This window comes from Rhamphochromis sp. 'chilingali', assembly GCF_963969265.1.
Source record: "Rhamphochromis sp. 'chilingali' genome assembly, chromosome: 12".
NCBI classification, from domain to species: domain Eukaryota; kingdom Metazoa; phylum Chordata; class Actinopteri; order Cichliformes; family Cichlidae; genus Rhamphochromis; species Rhamphochromis sp. 'chilingali'.
This window is the reverse complement of record NC_137939.1, coordinates 21,556,266-21,580,732: the sequence shown is the minus strand read 5'-3', so window position 1 is coordinate 21,580,732 and position 24,467 is coordinate 21,556,266. Positions and strand designations below refer to the sequence as shown.

Below are 24,467 nucleotides of genomic sequence, written 5' to 3'. Positions count from 1 at the left end.
AAACGATTAAAAAATGACGATAAAAAACAATAAAAACCCTGAAAACCATAAATTTCACACCTGGGCCTCAACTCTTGCAGCCTGGTTGGGGACCACTGGTGTAAATGATACAAAAGGTATAGGAGAGGGATAGCTGATGTATTCGATTCATGGTTTTGATATTTACTCCCTTTTGTGACATATAAAAATGTGTTTGTTAGCCACTGAGCCCCAAAAATGTAAATCACCAAATTAAATACAGGTCATGACAGAAACAAAAGATTCATTCACAGAACTTGAACTTATAAACTTCTATGTAGCATTAAGTTGGACCAGTTGGATCTTGGTTTTTACATTTCTAATACTTGGTAAGTCCCAACGCTACTGATTATTTTGAGGAATTATACCTATAAAAAAGCAAAAAAAATGTTATTACGTCTGCTGAAGTATCACTGAGATCAATTTAGCTCCAAACTCTCTCTCTCTCATGCCTCCAGTTAAATATATATGTAGTAGTATGTGCAGAGGCTGCTTTAAAATCCATCTGCTGAATCCAACCAGAAGGAGAAAATTATATTTACAAAATAGTTTTGTGACAGTCGCTTAGAAGCCAGTTTTGATATACTATGCAATGCTGACAAATCAAATGCGAAACTTGAAATCTCCTGAGTGCACACAGTGAGTAGAGAGTGTCTGGTGTCCAGAAGTTAAACCTCTGAAATGAACAATATTTGCATGTATATAGACTTAAGATGTTTCAACTGGGGAAATGAGAAGCTGATCTGTGTGCATGTTTGTCTGTGTGTGTGTTTCTGTGTTTGTGTAACATATGCCAAAGTGAATATTTTAAATCTGACTTTTCTTTTCAAATGTCTGGAGAGGGCCCCGTGTCCGATTGGCGACCTGTCCAGGATATACCCCTCTCGCTCTATGGTAGCTGGGATAGGCTTCCTCTAATATAAGCTGAGAAAGGAGATCTTTGGGTTCCCAGAGAACCTTGGGTAAGGCTCTGTGATTTCATTTCAACTTTGTTCATGACGAGCTCACCAACAATTATATAACTTAACAACCATTAGGTGAATAGTATGGAATTTTTATTTTATTTTTATTTTTTTGCTTTTGTGCTATTTCCAACTCAATTTTTTTAGACATTCTCTTTATTTATCTTGCAGTCAGCCAGTTCATCCACTGTCTGAAACAAGCCACTGTATCTTTTAATTGGCTGCCCCTCACAAATGAAGTATTTGACCTGTGGCTAACAGGGCCGTTTATTGCTCACAGCATTTGTTTGCCTTATATTACTGTATAAGGGATATGCAAACTTTATTACATCATGAAGAGTTAAGAGTAGACAAAAACTAAAACAAAGTGTGTAGATGAGCCTGAATCTTTGGCTCCCAACCATTATTTGTACATAGGTTGACTTTATTATGTGAAACTCTGGTCATGGGTACTAAAGGCATTTGCTGCTGTAGAAGTATACATGACAGTAAAATCATAAGAGATCCATTTTAACCTATTTCATAAAATTCTGATTTGCAAAGACTTTACTTGATCAAGGCACTAACGCTATTTCTAGTCTGATGTTGCTTCCATACGTGCGCCAGCTGTGCCTGACCAGGAGAGATGTTTAACCACACACAGAAACAAAATGAACTACTACTAGCCATTCTCCTGTGGTGTTTCCAGAGGCCAAACAAATGTTCAATCAGAGCTCTTATCTGTTCCAGAAATCACAGAGTGACAAGTGCAGCTGAAATCAGCCTGCCGACAGAGCGATGAGTGATTGGGCAAGACCTTGATTCAGAAAGCAGAACGAGAAGACAAGCATAACAAGAGCAGACTTCTGCTGCTGATTTCATTAAAGTCATGGTGATATGGGGAAAAAGAAGGAATTTCCTATTTCTCAAGTGCCAATTCTCCAGGATGGTGCCAGAGATTCTGCTTCTATTTATTGCTACATATAAATTATTCAAATTGAGGCTGACAGCGGAAAGGATAAGCTTATATTATTCAGGGGCCAGGACCACTTTATACATCCCAAAATATATTATGTAAAATAACTTGTGCTGCTGTTATGCAGACTGATGTTACCAGTGATGAACATCTTGTGAATATATACATAGATGGGGAATTGAACAATTACACAAACATTGTCAGTTATTGAGAAAATTACTGAGGAATGCTTTCATCCATCACACATTTAAAAATGAGTGGGCTGTTCAATGAAACAGCAATCACAAGCCTCACTGTCTCCACTCTCCACTGTATTATGCATTACAGTAGATATTGTAGCGCTGTTAAAGATATCCACTTACATCTGAGGTTTATGGGCAGTTTTTCCTTTTTGTCCCTCACATTTGATCAAGCCAGACCAATCAAATTACTTTTCATGGTTATGTGTACAAGAATTTTATCTCCTCCACACTGAGGACGAACATAGGGGACACAGACTTGTTTTATGACAGACATTAGCCCTGTTTTACAGCTAGCTAAGCCCTTACTACTCGCTCCAATAAAATCAGATAAATAAACCATTTTTATTTTAAAGAATGCCAGCAAACACCAGACAATGCCTTTTAACAAAACTAAGATTTGAGAAAAATATCTCCTTGTGGAGGCTGCACTAAATACCAAATACACACAGTCTCAGGGGTAGAAAACTTAATCTTCTGAATAAAAAACAGGTCATATCAGACATCCAAGCAAATTGACCTTGCAAGGTGCTTGTTCCTTTTCTCTGACTAGATCTAAATATGCATATCCTGAAATAACTTGCAACAATAATGATCCACAATGCCTCGCTATCTAAATAAAGGAACATTTCTTAATGGGGAATTAAGCATACAAAAACAAGACTAAGAGTTACCAGCCATGCTAATAGCTGCATCAGTATGCTGTCATGCTAGCAGCTATGACATTCGCAGACATTCGCTAGCAGGCTAACATGTGCTCAGGGTGATTGGTATCACGTATGACGGTTTTGCAGGTATTTAGTCTAAAACCAAAAAGTTACAGAAGATAAATAAGTCTTCTAAGTCGTTACAATTAATTTTTGTTTAATAAAAATGCAAAGCCACCAATGTGAATCCTCAAGTGGCACTAGAAGTAAAGCTAAGTAATTATAATACATCATCTGGAATGATGAATATCTGCACAATATTTTGTGTATTTTGGAGACTTTAACTGGGTAAGTGAAAACTTTATCTTACTGATAAATGAAAAGTCAAAGGATCCACAAAGTCATTAAAATTCTTCCATTAAGGAGGATAAACATTTGTACCAAGCCTCAGAGTAATCTATCAAATAGTTGTTGGAACTGTTACGCCTCCTCTTCTTTCTGCTCTCGCTGCAGGGTTTCTTTCCACAGCAGTCTGTAGGCAGGAAGAGTTGCTGACATATTATGGGTATGCTTGTGTAGGCCTCCACAACAGCTCAAATAAGCCTGGCCTAACTTTTTTTTTATCTGTCTCCTTTCAAGGATCCACCTTTCATGTATTTTTTAATTTTTAAGAAATGAACTGATAATTGGCATCCTAACCTTTCTATCTCCTGTTTTCTCACTCGATGTGAGCTACAAGATGTTTCTGCCAGCACCAAAGTAGTATACTACCCACCAGGCTGACACTACTAAGAGCCATGTCGAAGTGCAGCTGATAACTACAAAGATCTGCTGTAATCTACCATCATAAATCACTACAGTGCATATATGTAACATATTAACGCAACATTTTCACACTTGTGCAGAGGTTCTAAGCAAGAAAACTAGGAGTCAGACTGGGAAGTTCAGTCCCTGAACCAACAGATTAAACCCTGAAGATAAGTAACAGTAACACTTGCCCCTTGCTCATTATCATCACTGAAAGGCCCTTGAGCAACACACTTAAGCTCCATCTGCTTCAGCGGAAATGTACAGTGACCAGTAGATCAGACAGTATTTGTACTGGGCAGCTTCCAGATCTAAATGTGTTTAAGTGTTTGAGAGTTGAACAGGCCCTGAAACAGCAGCAGTTAGGGCCAGGAAAGCCCACCCTGGATGGTATAAATAGCCTTTCCATCCAATATATATTTAATATAAACCATGACTACTGGAACTCTGTGGGAGGTTTAAGCTCCATCTTTCAATGTGCGTCTCATTTCGTTAGAGTTTGAGTCATCAGAATTAGTTAAAACAAAATGGCTCAGCTGCACGGCACACAGCAGCACAGCTATGGGCATGATCCTTCCCTTATCACGAAACACACTGCTCAGAGTTGGATTGAGATCAAGCATATTTAGCTTTCCCATGCAAACAGACTTGGTATATTAACGCCAAGTACAAGCACAGCACTTGTAAGTGGTACGCAAAGGTTAAATATTTGTCTTTCAGTAAAAGGTGGGATAAAATAAAGGTGAAGGCAGGTGGTTTTAATTTAACTAACAATCACTGGAAATGCCAAAGGTTGTTTCTTTCATTAGTAAACAAATTAAAGACTTTTTAAAATGCATTCATCTTTTCAAATGCATTAAATAACTACTTCAATCCTTTAGTTGCAGAAATTAATATGCATCTTGTTGCATTTGGTGTCCTAACCTAAGCTCCAAGCTTTAGGAGTGTGCTTTGCATCATATTTAAGAGCACGAACTGCATGTGTTTTATGCTGTAAAATAAATAAGATTAGTAGGTGATATTTAACAAAAAAATACTCAAGGCACACTAATGGTTTACCACATCATATGTTGTCTTCATCATCATTAGAGGAAAATATGAGTCACTTAGAAACAGTCCAATACGTCTCCAGGCTTATCACTATTATTACCCTGCACCTGTCAAATCCTAATGATACAATCAGTGTGTCCTCGTGCAAACATAAAAAAAAAAAAAACATCACTAAGAAACATGACTAAGAAATTCTGTGCCCCTATCTGAGGTCATGTGCATGACATTTTGACCATTGTGACATCCTCTCCAGCGATGGGAAACCCCAGGCTGCAGATAAGCCAACTGCAAGCACGGCGACTGTGTTTAGTAAGGGCTTATTAGCAACCAGGTCAGATCTCCGAAAAAACAACCTAAGGAGAGTAAGCTAAAGTCACGCAGCTGTTTCACTGCACAACAACAGGGCAGCCTGAGTAGCAATTAATTAACAATCTGCAGCCAAAGAGCCAGGTCTGTTTTCCCTCTGCGCTGACGCTTTGCCTCTATAGCCTTTCACACAGCTGTCCAATAGTGGCCAAAGTATATCTGTGTGTGTGCAGCAAAATTATAGATCCATCCAGACTTGAATTCAAATGCAGCGCATGGCTTTAAACCCCAGAAACATCATAACATCTACTTTCAAAATGGCTTCTACAAATGAAAAGAAAACTGGTCCCAGGGTCATGTGACTGCAGCCTGGGGCAACAGTCAGGATCAGTGGGGCGGCAAATTAAGTATTGAATACAGTAAAGCACTTTGAAAAGATACAAAGAGAAAGGACAGTAAAGGGTGCTTGGATGTCATTGGCCACCAGACGACCAGGGCCCTAAAAGATACAAAGCAATCTGAATTACTCTGACCCCAGTGAAATCATTCAACCCCCACCGAGGCTCCTACCATCTGTGACATTATGGCTTCTGTCTGGGTGAAGTGCTTGGCCTCATACTAGCTGTGCATCCCATGCTGCTTCATAGCCCTATAAGCCTTCATAATGTGATTGTTTATACAAGAAGCTACATACATGCAAAGCCTTTCATACTAGACAGACCCTTAAATTTTGCAGAACTGACCCTCATGCAAAATAGTATTTCTTTCACAGACTATCCCTTTGTGATAAGTTGCATGTATGGGTGTGCTCTAATTTTGTACTTTTGTGCTTCATGCTGAGTGACTCTTTCATCTGAATCCCAATGAGCTATTTTAGGTTTGAGCCAAGTTGCGTTAGATATTGAGGATATCGTTTAAAGGGTAATTGTTCAAAGGCATCACGCAAATCTCGAATTCATGATAAACACACTTGAAGACACTGGACGAAGAGAATACTGGCTCAGCTAGCACTGAGTCACAGCTGACCTCTGACTCTCTAGGCTGGATTTCAGCTGAAAATGTGGACTGGAACATTAAGAGAATAAGGAGCATTGTATTTTATTAGATCCATCAGACAGAACAGCACTGTAGTTGGAAAGCTGAGCTGAGATGGTGGAGTTCTTTCAATTAGAGATAATGTGCAGCTTTGTTCCTGAACTCTTGCTACTTTATGGTAATTCACCCCTGCTGAAATGGACTCAGGGCTCCTATAGTCATAATGGGCTCATTTTGGCCAAGTTTTAATAGGATTACAGTGAGGATACTGATAGTTGCCTTGCGTGTTATTTACCAGCAAAGACACAGTGTGGACAAAATCTAAGATTGCAACTCACATGTCACTTTATTAGGTTTACCTTACTAGAACTGGATTGGAACCCTTTCTGAAGGCACTATTTATATTTTAAGTATTCATGTAATATATTAATGTAATATTATTCATGGATAGATTAGACACTCACAAGTCACTTTATTAGATACAGTTTGCTAGAACTATATTCTAACCCATGGGTCATACCAGCCCTAATTTTTCATAGCATAGATTCAACAAGGACATTCAAGGAATGTTGTAAATATTTCTTGGAGATGTTGGTCCATATTGGTCCACATATGATGGCATCACACATTTGCTGCTAATTTTCAGCTGGACATCTATTATGGAAATTTCCCATTTATGTTCAAGAAACCAGTTTGAGATGATTTTTGTGACATGACATCTTACCCTGCTGGATACATTCATTAGAGATGGGTACACTGTGGTTACAAAGGGATGGACATGGTCAGCAATGACAATTATATAGGCTGTGGCATTAAAAGGAATTTCAACTGGTACTGAGGGGCCCAAAGTTCCACCACACCTTTACCTCACCATCAGCCTGAACATGGATACAGAGCAGAGTAGATCGATGTGTTAATGTTGTCTATGCCAATTTCTGACCCTACCATTCAAATGTTGGAGCAGAAATCAATACTTATCAAGCCAGGCAACATTGTGAAAATTGGAGCCTCAGTTTCCAGTTCTTAGTTAACTGGTATGGCACCCACTGTGGTCTCCTGCTCACAGGATAGTTTCTCTTTTTTGGTATTCTCTGTCAACCTTAGGTAAGGGAAAAATCCAGTAGATCAGCATTTTCTGAAATACTCTGAATCATCCATCTACAAGACACGCCATGTCCAAAGTCACTTTAATCACCTTTCTTCCCCATTCTGAATCTTGGTTTAAACTTCAGCAAGTGGTCCCGGCCATGTCTACATGCCTAAATGCACTGAGTTGCTGCCTTGTGGTTGGTCGATTAGATGTTTATGCAAATGAGTTAGGTGCCCCTAACAAAGTGGGCAGTGAGTGTATATTCATTTGTATATGCAAAAACACAATTACACTGCCACTGGATTACAGTATTAGCAATAGAGTTTTCTGTATTGCTCTACAGTACTTGTAACAACAAGTTTAGCAGGGCTCCATGGGTATATCTTGTAAAGTCTTTCATGTTACTGCATCTCTGGTTCATCACATATAAAGTCCACGATTTCACCAGGCATGCAGAGTCAGATAACTGCTAATTGTATGGCAGAGGCAGATTTCTGCAAGGTAGCCTACTGGAGTTTTAAAGCACTCCCTGTTTTGCAATTGCATGGTAGACAGCCAACAGTCTGACAAAAGCACTTGCAAATCCAAAAACACAGCATGCAGTGTAAAATATGCTTCAGAGCCAGATTCCTCAGTTTATGACCAACAGCCTTCAAACTGCTAGCCACAATAAATGAGTATGCCAAGTGTCTGTCAGATGCTATATTTTATTTAACAGCGAATTGAACAATGAACTCCCCCAACATGGCTCAAACGTCAGTGTTAAACAGCTCTCATATAAGGTGTTTATGTCTCCTTATTTGTGTTAATGTGGCACATGATGGAAGTGGTGTTAGAAAAGCTGCTGTTAAAAAAGTGATGGCAAAGCATACAAAATTTAAATCTGACATTTTTATAACAAAAAGAAAAACACTTTTAAAAGTGGACAGTAACGCTGTAAACATTACACCAAATCTGCACCGACAAAGAGCAGATTGATTGACATTTACATACTCACTCAGTGACTGATCTGCTATACAGTCAGCGAAACTGCGGTCATCTAGGACAGGATATTTACAGAGACACTAGGACTCTGTGTAAAGCTTCAGGGCTGCACGAATACTCTGACTGCAAACATAAACAACACAAGCATCTACAGAAAAAAGTATGACCATCCATCAGCGAGGTCAGCAGGGCACTTATACTTTTATGTCAACAAAATGATGGAAATCCTGCTGATGATGTGAACGCACTGACTGAGATAAGGATGTTAAAAAAAAGGTGTTTTGCAGATCATCTCACTAAAGAGAATTAAAGAAGAGCCTCTTTCTCATCTATCGCATTGTGCACTGATCCAAAGGGTGGTCCAGAGGGCCTCATTTACAAACCTGCTTGGGTAGATAAAACAATGCTTATTCTCACCTGCAGCTGAATGTGATTCAGCTATTATCAGGAGGGATCCTTGAAAAAAGAGGGGGTGGGGGGCGGATGCCAGGGTTTGAATGCTGAGTGAGGAGCTGCGGGGATCATTTACAGCCAGTTGCCATACATTCTCCCTCTCCCCCTCAGCACATCCCCTTTCCCTGTCCCCTGATAGGTCGATTAATCATTCTGTCACAGAGACAGTGACCCAATCTGCATGTAAGGTTGTGCAGAGGAAATGTGACGGAGCAGAGGGCTTCTGCAGCACTGCAGATAGGCCGCATCTAATAACAGTTAAAAAGGGAACATACGCAGGCAGTAAGACTGCTAAACGTAAGGATTTACCCACTATGACTGCTCTGAAGAAGTGGCTTGGCTGAAATAAATAAATAAATAAAATATGCACAGTTATAGATAATGAAAATGAGTATATATAAACCTACCTAGACTAGCATAAAGACTGCAAACAATGTAAATAGCACTTCTTTAAAAGTTTTGGTAGGTCAAAAAAGTAATGCCTCTTTGACGCCAAATCGAAAGTAATGCCTGAGATGCTCAGCTTATGGCCCACAGGTAACATTGGGATCACCAAGTGGCTGACTGGACCACCATTTTCTAATCCACTAAGAAAATTTTACCTAGGAGGTCCCAGCTAAGTCAAGCCAAAGGATTTCCAATTAAAATGCAGTTGATGCTCCTGGATGCAGTAAAAAACCAGACGTATATATCCGAACCAAGACGATATATTCAGTAATTTAATGTAGACCTGCTTGAAACTTAACTGTTCAATGTTCATGTAACTTTTCAGACTACTAATCACTGGGTAAATTCAGAGGTTTTGCTGTAACACTGTTGGTGTTACACAAAACAGTATGATGAAACATGCTGAAAACCACATCACTAATTCTCCAAGTATGCCCCTTCTCTGTGATGTGCTCTCTCTGACCATCGCAAACTGTCTCCTCCAATGAAGCTAAGGGGCCAGAAAAGAAAGCTGCTGGAAATTTCGCCATGACTAGCATGTTTTTTTTTTCTCCCTGTAAAGATTAAAGAGTGGTGAAACTGCCCCGTCAGCACTGCAGGAGGCTGTGACTAGTGACAGTGTCTAACCGTTTAACACTGAATCTCTCTGCCATCTCCTGCCAGCGACACACCATCACATGGGCTTGGGCCAGAACTGGAAAGGCTTGACTCTCACCTGGAGTGAAAAACAAATGGCAACTGAGCAATCATGGTGATAGCTGTGTTAACGTGTCAGAGAGGAAATCACTGACTCATTCTTAGAGTCCAACATGGCTGGCATTATCATTTTAAACAAGCTTTTGCTTGTGGAATACTTTAAGATTCAAGCTTAGGGAGAAAAACAATTTAACCTAAATAAAGCTATGGTAAGTTGGAAAACAACAGTAATATGGGTGCAAGAGGGCACACCCACTCTAGCACTATACTGTAACACAGGATACAGGCTGCACAGTTAGAATAAGCCTCTTTTCTTTGTGTTCCTCTTTAAGCAGTTCCAGCATTCGGGCACCAGCTGCCTTCTTGGTGGGAGCCAAGAGAAAAAAAGAAATAAGATTGGTGAACTTCAAAGCTTCCTCTCATTTTTCTAGTTATGTATGAGAGACTCTGAGAGTATTTCTTAGTGCGAGAGCCACTGGGAGCGGCTGCCTGAGGTTTGAACTTAATGAGCCTGCCTGAATGTTTTAGAGCTTGACAAAAAAAAAAAGAATCATCAGAGCATGCTCAGTATCACATAGCCTCTTGAATACTCTGCACTCTGCATATTGGACATGTAAATACACAGATAGAGTACCTACAGTTCTGCATGAACATATAATATGATCCCTGACATTCTACAGTGTACTTGTCTACTCGACTTCTTAGAATCGAATGATCATGTGACCATTTCAAATGCAAGCCATTGACTGACTTTGATCATTGTGACACCAGATACTAGGGGAGAAATAGACCTAGTTTAAATCCCAGTATGTTATTCAGAACAAGGCGGAAGAATAAATAATGAATTGATAATTAACAATTCTCTTTGTGCATGATGTAAAAATTGTGTTGTATTTGTAATTTGCTTTCAAAGCAGGATCAAAACTCCTGGCTTTCAAAAACACTGCAAAATAACACCCTAGCTATTTTTAGTCTATTTGTTAAATAGAATTTTAATTAAATGGAATTTAATGATAACTCTGCTGTGATAATGATAGGCTCAGAATTGCAAGAGTCAGCATTAGGAATTAAGAAGTACACGCAGCTCATTATAGGTTTCGTCCTTGGTACTGTCACCTCAGTGCTGCCTATGCTATATGTCCCATGAGAGGCAGCAGAAAAAAAAAGAGCATCCTGCAGCACTTTATGAAATCCCCACCACTCCCTCTATACTCCTCAGCACAACTGTCAGTCTCTTTTTGTGTCTAACTGCTCAGTCTAAAAAAATAAAGAGTAGTGGAGCTTGTGTCTGTTTTGTTACATTGTGGACAGACCTGGGGTTTGTGTGTGTGTGTGTGTGTGTGTGTGTGTGTGTGTGTGTGTGTGTGTGTGTGTGTGTGTGTGTGTGTGTGTGTGTGTGTGTGTGTGTGTGTGTGTGTGTAGTGTGCTTTTTCTGGCTCCACTTGCCTGTTTCTTAGTATTTAGGGAGGTTATGAGAGAAACCGGTGTAGCTAAAGGGGCAAGCACAGCATCTGTCAGCAGGGCAGCCTCCTGGACACTCTCCAGGAAAGAGGTACAACATCCACCAGGCAAGCTAAATGAGCCGTGATCAATGAGAATAATATACAGAGCCAAAGCTACACTCCCCTTCCAAAAAAATTTACGTAACACTACCTGATTTGAAATGATTAATTTCGTGAACTCAAGGTCCTGTGGCTAGATCCCGGGGCAGATAAGGGCCCAGGAACGGTCTGTATTTCTTTTACAAGGAATCGTCTCGGAGTAAAGTTGGGAACACATGCATCGGTAACATGCACACAGCACCTGCGTTATTGTATAAGGAACGAAAAAAGAAATGCTGAAGTTGGACGCTGCAGGTAAAAATCCTCCAATACAGCAGCAACCATCAGCCCGTAACTCTATTCCAGATTCCACGAAGGAAGTGTTCAAGCAGAGCTGAGAAGAGACTTTAAAATACATCCTTACCTAGCACTACCGTAATTCCGTAATCCTGTTCTCCACAACAGGCAAACCCATTCACCAAATAGGCACTTAGGATTAATGCTACAGTGCCTTAATAATGTCCCTCGACTGCTTTCCCATCAGCACCAGAAACTGCAGTCCTCTTCGCACTGTTTCCACTGCAGCAATACTTGTTCTCCTATATACACACACACGCTCTCTCAGTCATTCTAGCTGTGACTACCCCCACCTCTGTTTCTCTCAATCCCCTCCTCCTCTCCCTCTCTTCACTCTTTCTTTCACTGAATGGAACCCCCTCCCCTTCTTTCAGCTCTCCCTTCCCCTCGCTTTCTCTCCATCTTCAATCTCTCTCTCCGTTCCAGCACTCGCTGCTCGGACAGCTGATTTGTGATGCTGCTCACAAGGTGCTGTATGCAGCAATCTGTGCACCGATGCATAAGGGCAATCCAAAAGCAGCCAGATGCTACAGTTTGACCGGCATCCATATCCTTATTCCAAAAACCACTGCTGCTGAAGGACTCAATTGGTTTCGGATGTATCCCTCAGCTAACAAGGCTGCAAGTGTTTGAAAAAAACAACAACAAAAAAAAACGGGGAAATGAAAAGAGGACAGAGGAAAAAAATGATATATTACAGAAGACACCACTATCCAATAATATGCACACACTAAGATGCCTGCTTACCTCAGCAGTAGTTTGCTGCTTTGGCTCTCTTTTCATTTATCTTGTTTATGTTCTTTGACTAACACCCCTGCTACTGTCATAATAAAAGATTTATTCTAGATATTCATACCAACCTAAACCTTATATAAATATATAGATATATAACGTTAAAAACCTTTCCACCATGCTTTACATACTGTAAGCTGTGAAGCTTGATAAATAGAATCTTATCTGTATAATTCTTTGTGTAAATATTGCAAAACCATCGAAATCCACAGCTTTTTTTCCCCTTACAGTGGGCGTTTTATTGGATTAATGAGAAGATGTAATGCACACTTTCACTTGACGCCAGTGGTCAACCAGACAGTTTGGAGCCCTTGGGGCACTGCTGTGTGTCACTGGGAATTATCATCCTCCCCTAAGTGAATCATCCACCTTATTGGCCTGCAATGAGCGCTGGAACCAAAAATCAATAAAGTCTCAATCACTAAAAAGGGAAGGGGTAGGGATAGAGAGGAGGGTGGGTTGCTGCAATTTCAAAACATACATCTGGAAGGGAGGATCGCAATTTGCTCCCTTTCTGTGACATTGCCATTTCTCAGTGCTGGGTCGAGGCCGTAATAGATACTCGCTGTTTTTGAATTAGAAGTGATTTGGTAATTAAAGGGAAGGTAATGGTATTCCAATAAAGTTCACATAAAGAAAAATGAGTAGAGGGCTCTGTACATCTTTGTCCGCTCCATATATCCTCACCTTCCCCTTCCAATTGATGGACAACCTGCTTTATCTCCTAAACCACAGCCACCCCTTTAATAGTTTCTTTAATAACAAATTTTACTAATACCGTTAATGACAGTGGTTCAGTGGTTAGCACTGTCGCTTCACAGCAACAGGGTTTGATCCCAAAGTGCCAGATGGGGCATTTCTTTGTGGAATTTGCATGTCCAGCCTGCACTTTCATGGTTTCCTATCGGCTTCTTTTCAAATTCTAGGTGTGAATGGCCGCGAGTCTCTCTGCTTTAGGCCTGGCAGACCTTTTGCCTTACAACAGGTGCGATATTACAGTTGGATGGATGGATGGATGAATGGGTGGATCTTTAAAAACAGCTAGCAAATGTACAATTTGAGTTTTATTTTTAAAGGCTAATTTACTAACCAGCTGATTTTATGGTTTACAGCAAACTCAAAAAAATGTTTTTGCATCTTTGTTCAGCTGTACACTGATACACAATTGGTATTAGTGAGTTGTTAGAGCAGCAGGAGGGTAATTAAGGAATTGATTCAAAATGACTACAGTGCTCAATCATCAATCCAAGAGTGTGACTCACTAATATGCATGCGTGTGTTTATGTCTGTGTCTGTGTGTGTTTAATTAGTAAGGAAGTGAAAGCTGAGGAATAAGCTGTACCAGACCTTGGCTAGACAAAGCACTTGCTATCATGATCTTTTTATTGTTGGTTTTGGCTTTATCTGTGTCTTCTGGTCTTCTGTCAACAACAACAACAACAACAAAAACTGAAATACGTTCTTAAAAATCACAGAGACACAATCCCTCCCTCTAGTTTTCCGTAGGGTGAAAGTAAAATGACAGCCTTCCTGTCTGCTAATTTACAGACCAGCTCTGCAAATTAACAAATGTGACAATATCCTGCCATCATCGTCGATCTATCTTTTTCACATTATAAGAGATATTTCATAGCCTTGTGCCCTAGTCTGAATCGGTATCTGAAGAGTGCAAACAGCATAATGATATGCTGAAGATTCATAGCATGCTGGATTCACCCGTAGTAAGCAAAAATGGCTTCTCTTCATTGAAATGTGAAACACAGAAGGGTTTTTAGTGGCAAATGTATCAACGCTCTCATCATAATTTGTTTGCTCCCGACTATTGCTGCAGCAGCAGATTCTCAATACAATAATAATCTAGTAATCATCTGCATAATTTCATTGAGTAATAAGTATTAAAAAAAACTCTAACAGACCTTACTTTGAACTAAGCAGGCCAAGTCTCCAGAGAGGTTCAGTGCAACTTAGAATCCATATTTAATAAGGGCTGCGTGTTGTGAAGACTAACTGCACAGAGCTCACAGTCATGTATTAGGAGCTGCTCAGTCAATAACTATAGGCAGCCATTAAAATGCACTACCCAGCCTTCTCTACAAAAATCACATGTAGCACCATGTGCTTTTCTGTGCAATATTAAACTCACGTAGCTCCAAAAATGTGACTACATTCAGGAGGAAACCAGAATCTTGCAGTGACTCCGCTACAAACATTCACAACAATCCAAGTACAAATAAAAAAAATGAAAGAAATAGAAAGTGTGAAAACAAATGCTAAAAGAAAAATGCTACAAAAGCTCCCTAATATAACTAATAATTGTGTGTGTCACTGTCTCAAAATGATTTTTTCTGCAGCAGCTACGTCAATAGCAGCTTATCCAAAGTGAGCACATCATTACACCCTTGGCCAGGTCCAGTAGATTTTTTATTTTTCATGTGGATTCCCTATTTGTACGTGTATTTACTGGATTAGGAGTGTGTTTCTGTGTGTGCTTTTGTGTATTGCTTTTCTCTTTAAGTACTAAAATAGAACATCGAAAGGGAAGGGGAAAATAAAAAGCACATAAGGAGAAAGAAACCACGAAGCTTATTTTCTGTGTATGTGAGTAGAAAAAGGAAACATTTCCAGGCAACAATTATAGGTCCTGACACAGCACATACAGCAAATGTGCAAAAACACATGACATCATCTCATATTTATTTTATTAAGCGTAATCTTTGCATTTATGCATGTAGCTTGCATAAAGCGGTTCAGTGTTGTCGCTGTTGCCCTGTCTCCAAATCTTTTTAGTGACTGCTGCCTTCCTGTTCTTGTGGTAAATATTTCATGCTGTGGCTAGCAGTCAAGGATTTAAACTGGGGGTTCTGTATCTTTGCTGACATGCGGTGCTGCAGATGTGAGATGAGAGCAACAATGCAACACTTTGTGTTTCATTGTGTTGGCTCATTTTAGATCCGACACAATGAGGGAAACCTCACTGCTAGAGCCATATAGATACATGTGTGCTTCCACGCTGCTGTTAAGAAGAAGCAGGTGAAATGATCAAAGATTAAAGGGGTACTGTAAGGGGGAAAAACATAATTTAGGACTAAAGGACATATTTTGGTAATGTTTGTTTTAAAAAATGGGTCTTTAACAACTCCACAAGTGAGTACATATACTTATCATATCTATTATTATTATAATGATTTGGCAGCTTTAAGTAAAACACAAACAATCTGAAAATCAAACTGATCAAAGTTAATCTTCGCATATATACACCGTTAAAAGGCGATATAAGTTATAATGAATTTCATATCGACCACTGATCACAACTGACAACTATTTTATTACTATTTCATCAAAACAACATCTTTTATCCCATTTTTTAGAACTTACTGGTGCTTTCATTTACATGTTCTCTCACATGTTCTTCTCACAGAATTACCACATGAACTTGAAGGTTTTTTACAGTTTGCAAACCAGGCGATCAGCATTTAAATAATGGCATCAATCTTTGTTATTCGCCTATGGTGCCACATTCAATCCTGAAGCTGATCCCCAGCTCTTACTAACTAATTGTGCGCCACTGGTCCCCGGGGTATGAATTCTCATTCAACAGATGAGCTGATCAATATTAATAACAATGAGGCTGACACAGGGCAGTGAGGGCTGAATGACGGCAGATGGATAGAGCCAGTATAGAGGCAGAAGCAAGTAAGCATCTTTCAAGGCGTGGCTGTTACCCGCTGGGGTTTATTAGCTGTCTGTAGCCCCTGCAAGGCTGGAGCTTCCATCACTCATGGAAATGATTCTGATTAATCAGCTGAGTGCTGGAGTGTGCAGGGTATACTGGAGACGGGCAAATCCTACAGTAAATCATATTTGCTCACAGTGGGCTGCGCCGTCATGCGAACCACGCCTTTCCCGCTCACTACATACTGCAGTGGGCTCCCTCCTCCCTGGCACATGCAAAGATTTTCTAAGAACAGATGGTAGAGCGGGGAAAGCCCGACTCACTTTTCATGCTGACATCTAATGCAGTCCAAAACATGTGATCACACAGGGCTAAAATTCGATTGACATATTTCATAATGCAGCGGTGATTTAATTTTTTTTGGACTTGCTGTGTAGCTCAAACATTCTACCGAAAAGAAATTTGGTGTGAGACAAACGCAGCCGTTCTTCAGAAAGAGTTATTTTCTATCTCTCAAATAATAAAATTCAACAGGACTTTTCTTTCGGGTCAACTACTGTTTCACCCCAAAGCTCTTGAGAATGTTATATTACCAGACAGTTTCAGAGAGCATCCAGCCATAGACAGCCTGCCATGTAGGCCGTGCTTTCAGTGGACAGTAAGGGCACAGAGGCTAGCTGGATTTCTGAAATGACTAGGAGAATGAATGATATTTCTGAAAGTGGAGCTGCAGAGGATGGAATCATGTAACAATGTGCAGTGATCTGTCTCTGCTTAAAAAGAACGGTCACAGCAATGATTCTGGACCGCTCTGCTGAAGTGGAGAAGCTTCTCCTCCCCCTCACTCCCTTCTCTCTTTATCCCTCTGTGAACTTTCCAGCTCACCCCCAACTAATGTAGTCAAATACATAGTATGCCTTTGCTTGTCTTATACTTACAGCCAAAAGCTTGAATCTTGAAAGGTATATCTGGAAGTAATCACAGTGAGAGTGTTGTCAGATGTAAATCCTGTAAGAGAAAGAAAATGGCATTTTTATCCTTGGAGTAAAAGAACAATCTATGAGGAAATGCTCTTGTTTAGTAGTCCATCCATCCATCCATCCATCCATCCATTCACTTCCGCTTATCCTTTTTCAGGGTCGCGGGGGGCACTGGAGCCTATCCCAGCTGTTATAGGGCGAGAGGCGGGGTACACCCTGGACAGGTCGCCAGTGTGTCGCAGGGCTAACACACAGGGACAGACAACCATTCGCATTCACTTTCGAATCGCACTCATTCACACCTAGTGGCAATTTGGATTATCCAATTAACCTATCCTCACAAGTTGCATGTCTTTGGACGGTGGGAGGAAGCCGGAGTACCCAGAGGGAACCCAAGCAAACACGGGGAGAACATGCAAACTCCACATAGAAAGACCCCGGCCTGATGGTGGAATTGAACTCAGGACCTTCTTGCTGTGCGGCAACAGTGCTAACCATCGTGCCACCGTGCTGCCTTGTTTAGTAGTTAAAAAAATTTAAACTTGGCAAATTTAAGGTTGATGAAAAACTTTATTCGTCTTTTGGGTGATTTGAAAGCATTTCAAGATAATATATGACATTAAATCCCACTGGGTGAGCACATATTACTAGTGCACATTACAAAATCTTACTCCAGCAAATCATCATCATTTTGTGCCAATAAATACTGATAGCTGCCTGCCTTTTTTTCACACAAACAAGTTGATAAATCCTGTTTTGATCCCCAAAATGGCAGAATGAATGAATTATCCCTGACAGCTATCCGTTGCACACTACTGCTCAGCAGTTATTGAATTAATTCATTTTCATTACCGTAATGGCACTGTAATGACCTAAGTCAACAGAGCTTTGATTTCACAACACAGAAATCGTTGCTTAGTTTGTCTCCAAACCTATGTGCCACAACATCTCTAAGGTGTGGTTTACTATAAAAAAGCATTTACCTTTAAGCATATCAAATCAGATTTCTTGTCAAAAACAAGACAGTTGTTCACCACGACTCTTAGAGCTGGGTTAGACAAATAACAGATTTTAACACAGGCAACATGTCTCCCATTTGTGGAGTGCATTGTTTGCTGAATTTTGTGAAGAAAATCACCTTTGGTACCATCAGTGTCGAAAACAGGAAATGTCTGACATTTCCTTACTTTAAAAATAGTCAAAGGCTACAGGTGTTATTGATAATTTGGGAATTTCACTTATTACTTTTCTGGCCAAGAGTAAGCTGACAAAATCAATAACAGTTTTAGTTCTTTACTCTCTGCACACCCAGAATTGGTTGACTTCATATAAGCTGACAAAAACCTCCAAAAACATTTCTAAAGCTGTTTATCACACTTAATTTTCTTCTTCCTTTTTTTGTAAATCTGCACCAAAAAATGCAGATCAAATGCTAAGCTAAGCTTAGTATCTACGTGCATTTATATTTAGCATATAGACATGAAAGTCACATCAATTCACTTGTCAAAGAAAGCCGAATAAATGTTCCCCCATTACGATGCAGCTCTAAGATCATCTGTTCTTTAGTGATCTTGCAAATCAAACTTTGCTGACAAGAGCAATGATGAACTTCTACAATCAGTCAAATTCCATCTTTATGCTTAAACCTCAGAGGATATTTTATTTGGGGCCCAATTTCCTTCTTCTGTTTTGGCAAAACAATCAATTTCATGACTCAGTGGACTTAATTGCTTTATTGTAATTGTATCATGAAAGACATCCACAGGGAGAGATAACCAACTTCATTTTGTGCACTTCAGTGAAGGAGAACAATCCATACAATTTAAACCTGCCATCACCAAATCCAATTTTATTCTGTGAATTTCATGTATGTTATACATTCATTTGACTTTTCTAAACAGTAAAACTCTCAAGATCGCCACTGAGATCAATTCATCCTTTGGACCTGCTGAGACAAGAAAATCTAACACAGCTACAGTACTGAAAGAGATTTTTTTCTTATGCTGGTGTTTTATGGTGTTGTTTTTTTGTTTTTAATGTGAACACACCCAAGGCAGATGTAGACAACAAGATGGCTGATGAAAAATATCAGGACTACACAAAGGAATAACTTCAAGGTACATGGAAGAATACAGACTTTTTTATCTTTCAGCACAGAGAAATACCCGCAGTCCTCATAGAAACACTGTGAAAGTGTCAAAGTGAGCTGTTTGCAGCTAGCTGAGGGGCACTGGTGACAGTAAGGAGAAAAGCAGTGCTTCGACACTGCTTCACGCTGCAGCTAGAGTCCAAGAAAACAAGCGGCATTTTTTTGTACCCTAAAAAGACAGGTCAAATGACAGAAATGTGACAGAAATGCAGAATGAAAAACAAAAAACAAAAACATTCAATCTAACTGGATCTCAACCTTAAACCTTAACAGAGAAGTTGTTTTTTTGTACTGCATGCTTATATAATACCATAATCCAAAAGAATCTCAGAAATAAATCTCAAAAATAGATTTTACCCTGTAAGGACAAATAGAAAGTAAAATCTCACTCTACATCATAAATTAGCTACCTGACAAGAGAGACAGACCCTGATGTGCAGAATCACAGATACAATCATGTTAAAGGGAATTGCCTCGTGGTGAAAATAATTGGATCCTTCCTCACCTATTTATGCCCTCAAGGGACCAAACTACGCAGAGGAAAAATAACTGAATTTGATAATGACTTGGGGTTTTTTTGCTTCCCATATAAGCCCACATCAGTGAACCATACTGGCAGTGGACTCCTATCAAAATGAACATGACGACCCAAACTGACAAAGGTCAACTATAGTACAGATACCTAGGTAATTGCAATCCGTTTGTTTATCACACTACAACATGGCACAGAATATACATCATCAACTGTTATTTTTGTAGCACATGAACTTGAGTTACAGTTGACTAATTGCTAGATGTGACATGCAAGATACACAAAATACAATAATTCAGTTGCAAGGTGATTGCACAGGCCGCCTGGTGTCTCCAAACAATTGAAGTCTGACTCACACTGCAATCCCACTCAGTCCAATCAATAAAGGTTTGCAAATAATTCTAAACACAGACAGGTTGCCAGCACATTGCAAGCATTCTTCGTTGATCGCTGCAACTCAGCTGCAACGCGTGTCTCAACTCAGCTGGTTGCCAACTTGTATTCTGGATATATTCCTGTACATAAGTAAGTCAGGAAGTCAAAATGTCATTTTTGCTGTTAAATTATGACTTACAGTAACTATGTCGCTATTTGTGGAGGAATTTCTGTTTCAAATTATGAGGTTCTGACTGTACTTCAAACTGATATTAGTAGTTTAATTGATTGGCAGTAATTAATGAGAATTTCTGTTCAGTGTGAACATCTATGTTGACAACAACCAACGTATTATTACCAACTTCCCCCCAATCAGTCGCAAACTGATAACAGACTTTACCACCACGTCCATGGACAAAAGTCACTTTGAAGATGGCAACTAACAGCAAGCAGTCAAAGGTCTGGTCCCCATCTTTAAAGCAACCATTTCAAACAAACCATTTCAAAGGTAATGCAGTTCCAAGTTCATTTCACACAGTTGCAATAACTGTGTTTGTGCTGTGGTCTCCAACCACTTGTTTTTGTTTTCCCAGTGGGAAGTTAGCATTAGCTTGCTGCAGTGCTTACTAAAATACTTCAAAACATATGATAACACTGCAAAATTTCAGGGGCAGGATGACCAATCGGCTATTACATTAAGACAAAATTTTACTTGCGTTAATATTTCATACACCCAGCATCAAAATAGTTGCAAAATTTCCAAATCACGTTGATCAAATCTCACTGATGTCTAACACAAAGAATCCTCTGATTAGTCTTTTTCCCTGGATGATCTCTGTTTGGTAAGGATCACCATGTAGTCCAGCGACAACTGGAAAAGTCAAACAGTATGAAACTACAGAGCCTTCCCATTCTTTATCGAGATTACTGTGCAGCTTTTCAGACAGCACTTGAATTGCTCAGCCCCGAAGGATCCCATGTTTTCTTTTTCTCTCTCAGTCTCTTACTCTCTCTGTCTGTCTCCAAGACACGTGGCTCTCCATGACGGTTGCTACAGGAGACTTTTGGGGGCTCTCAGCTGCCCTGGGTCTCTGAAGCATAGTATATGAACACTGGAAGATGTGCATGTGTGAGCAAGGAGCTTTCCACGCAGGAGGGATCTGGCCCAAATTTAATCTCTCTATTGTGAGGATGGCAGGTAAGCGAGAGAGAGAGCGAGTGAGAGAGAGAGAAGGGCCGTGCCTGCTGAAATCCCACTGGCAGTGCTGCAATGCAGGGGTTTAACAGTGAGCCAGAAGGCAGGCAAACACATTAAAGAATTGGCCTTTGCATGACACACAAGACACACGAATTTACACATAAACATAAGTGTACACAGATGAATTATCGCACGCATGCATGCTTACAAAAGCCAATTTGATATGAGATAGCTGTGCAAATAGAATTTGACAGGCAGGAAATAATGATATTAATATTATAAAATGATGTCACATTGAGTTTTTAACGTACATTCTCTCTAAGTTCTGTCATTTGCAATTTCTTAAGTATCAGGTTGCATTGGTAATGCAAAGACAGCTAACTGAGATAGAAACTGTTAAAAAGACTGAAATGGTAAATGTTCAGAGCCTTCAGTCTTCAAGTCCATAATTGGAAATAGAAAAAAAGCAATATACATATTTTAAATATTTATAATTATTCATGTGTAGAAAAGTATATACTCTCACAGCCACTTTATTAGGTATACTTTGCTATTACTCGGTTGGACCCCCCTTTTACCTTCAGAACTGCTTCATTATTATTCTTGACATTGATTAAACACAGAATTTCAACAAGGAAACTGAAGGAATGTTGGAAACATTTCTCTGCGATTTCAGTCCATACTGACATGATAGCATCAGATAGATTTGTTGGCTGCACATCCATGATGAGAATTTCATGTTCCACCACATCCCAAAGGTGCTTTATCTGACTCAGATCTGGTGACTATGGAGATGATTTTTGTACAGTGAACTCACTGCATGTTCAAGCAACCAGTTTGAAATGATCTAAGCTTTGTGATATGGCGCATTAAACTGCTGGAAGCAGCCACCAAAAGACTGGTAGACTGTGCACACAAAGGGAAGGACATGATTTCAGGCAGGTTGGGTTATTTAAATGAGGGGCTTAAAGCATTCCAAAAAATATTCTGCACACCATTACACCGTTCAACAACAGCCTGAACTACTGATATAAGCCAGAATGGATCCTTGCTTTCATATGGTTTATGTCAAATTCTGACCCTAAAATTTCAGCAAAATTTGGGCTCATCAAAACGGACATTGTTTTCCCGAGTCCATTGTCCAACAATGTTCCTAGCTGACAGGAGTGGAACTCCGTCTGGTCTTCTGTTTCAAGGTTCAATATGTTATGCACTCAGCGATGCTCTTCTGCATACCTTTCTTAAAATTGGTTATTTGAGTTAGTTTTGTCTCCCTATCATCTTGAAGTAGCCTGGCTGTTCTCCTCTGAGCTCTAGCAGCTCACTTGATATTTTTTCTTTTTCGGACCGTTGTCTGTAAATCGTAGAAATAATTGTGAAGGAAAATCCCACAAGATCACCATTTTCAGACCACCCCATCTATGAACACCAAATATGCCACTATCAAACCCAGTTACTCATTTTGATACCTGGTTTGAACTACAGCAGGTTGTTGTAGAAGTCTACATGCCTAAATGCATTGAGTTGCTACCATGTGATTGGATGACTAGATATTTTGTTAAGCTCTAGTCAGGTAGTTCTGCTGATCGGAAGATTGGTGGTTCGATCCCTGGCTCCCTCAGTCTGCATGCCAAATATCCCAAGTTGCTCTCCATCCATCGGCGTGTGAATGTTAGTTAGAAAGCACTGAAAAACATAAGAAAGTGCTTGGGCAAATGGGGTGTGTTGTATAAAGTGCTTTGTGTAAAGGAGAGTAAAAAGGTGCTATACAGGAATCAGTACATTTAATAAGCAGTTGAAGAGGCGTCCCAAACAATCATCTTAGGTGTGTTTGTGGTGGTAGGTGATGGTTTATAAAAGCGCATACCTTAAATATTTAGTTCTTTTAAGATTACATGTTTCTGACTAACTGACACTAAAAATAATTGTTAACGTGCACTAATTAAATTTGATTAACACTGGTGCAAAGATATACCTCCAAGATAACAACGAATCATTTATAACACGATTCCTATTAATAAGATGGACAGGAATATCAATTTTAAGGCCCTTAGGAATTTCTATGTTTAGGTTTTCATTCATCAGCTCAGTGGGCACAGTGCACCATTTTTCTGAATATAAAGGAAGGGGTGGAGGCAGCCATGGGCTTCACTTTTAGCCCATACTGTTTCCCAGAGTGTGAGAGGTGAAGAGCATGATGGGTGGCTGCTTACATGACAGATTGCTGACTGCGGGAGGCTTTTATAGTCAGCAGAAACACAAAATTTGTGACTCCTTGGCTTCTTTATGTTCCCATTCAGTGAGTAGACAAACAGAGAATGATAACATTTTATATCTTTAAAAATATTTGATCTTGAATAAAAAATGGAAGTCAACATTAGTATTTGCAGGATACTCTAAAATAAAATATATTAAACAATGTTTTGTAATTTGTAAACTTACTACACCTGGCAATGTTTTTTTTCTTATTTTTTCCCCTTGGGCAAAGCCTCTGATCTCCTTTTTCTTGATATGCTGTGACCACTGTTGGTTTATCTATAAGCCCACCAAAGCTTTGCTGTCATCATGTCACCCCTCAAGAATTTTAAGGATTAAAAAACAGCTCCCACGGCTCTTCTGACACCAACAGCTTGGTTCAGTTGGGCATTTTGTTGCTAGTGGTAACTTATAGTGGTATAGTTTAACTGATGTTAACACATCCAGCATGTTGTCAGTTCATGAAAACCTTAACATGCGTCTTTTGTTCTATTGCCTAAATACTTTGTTAGATTATTGTCCAAATGTTGTACTAGCGCTGGTATTATAGTTTGTATGATTTGTGTTGTAAAATTTTATTTCCTATCATTAGCTTTCCAGGGGGCTAACAAACCAAGCTAGCAACTATACTTCCTGGACCTAATATTAAGGTACAGTAAAAGCTGAGTTAAGTAAATGTTGAATTAATATTGGGATAATTGCTGTGTTAGGGGCAGAGTTGTCCAGGACCAGTCAGTTTTGTGGTTGTTGTTGTTTTGTTTTTTGTTGATTTATTGTTTTGTCAGAAATTTCTGAACTGAATTCTTAGTTCAATCCTAAACTATGTTTATTGATAAGTGAGAACAGAATTGCAAAATACTTCAAAAAATACTTCAATACATGCTAGAAATAAATGATGTTTATCCAGCAGGATAACAACTCAATC

General features: G+C 39.6%; 1 protein-coding gene across 5 annotated transcripts in view; it reads right to left on the bottom strand.

Moving 5' to 3' along the window:
• The window catches only part of LOC308407817 (synaptotagmin-2-like), a 63,294-nt gene that overhangs the window by 16,396 nt on the left and 22,431 nt on the right, over window positions 1-24,467 (bottom strand). For 4 of the 5 annotated variants that reach the window (XM_080899714.1, XM_080899716.1, XM_080899712.1 and 1 more), the window contains one exon: window positions 16,991-17,060. The gene's annotated coding sequence lies outside the window, so the exon portion shown is untranslated. Of the gene's footprint in view, window positions 1-11,654; window positions 11,825-16,990; window positions 17,061-24,467 lie in introns of those variants that run through there. The other variant, XM_080899715.1, reaches the window with a different exon arrangement.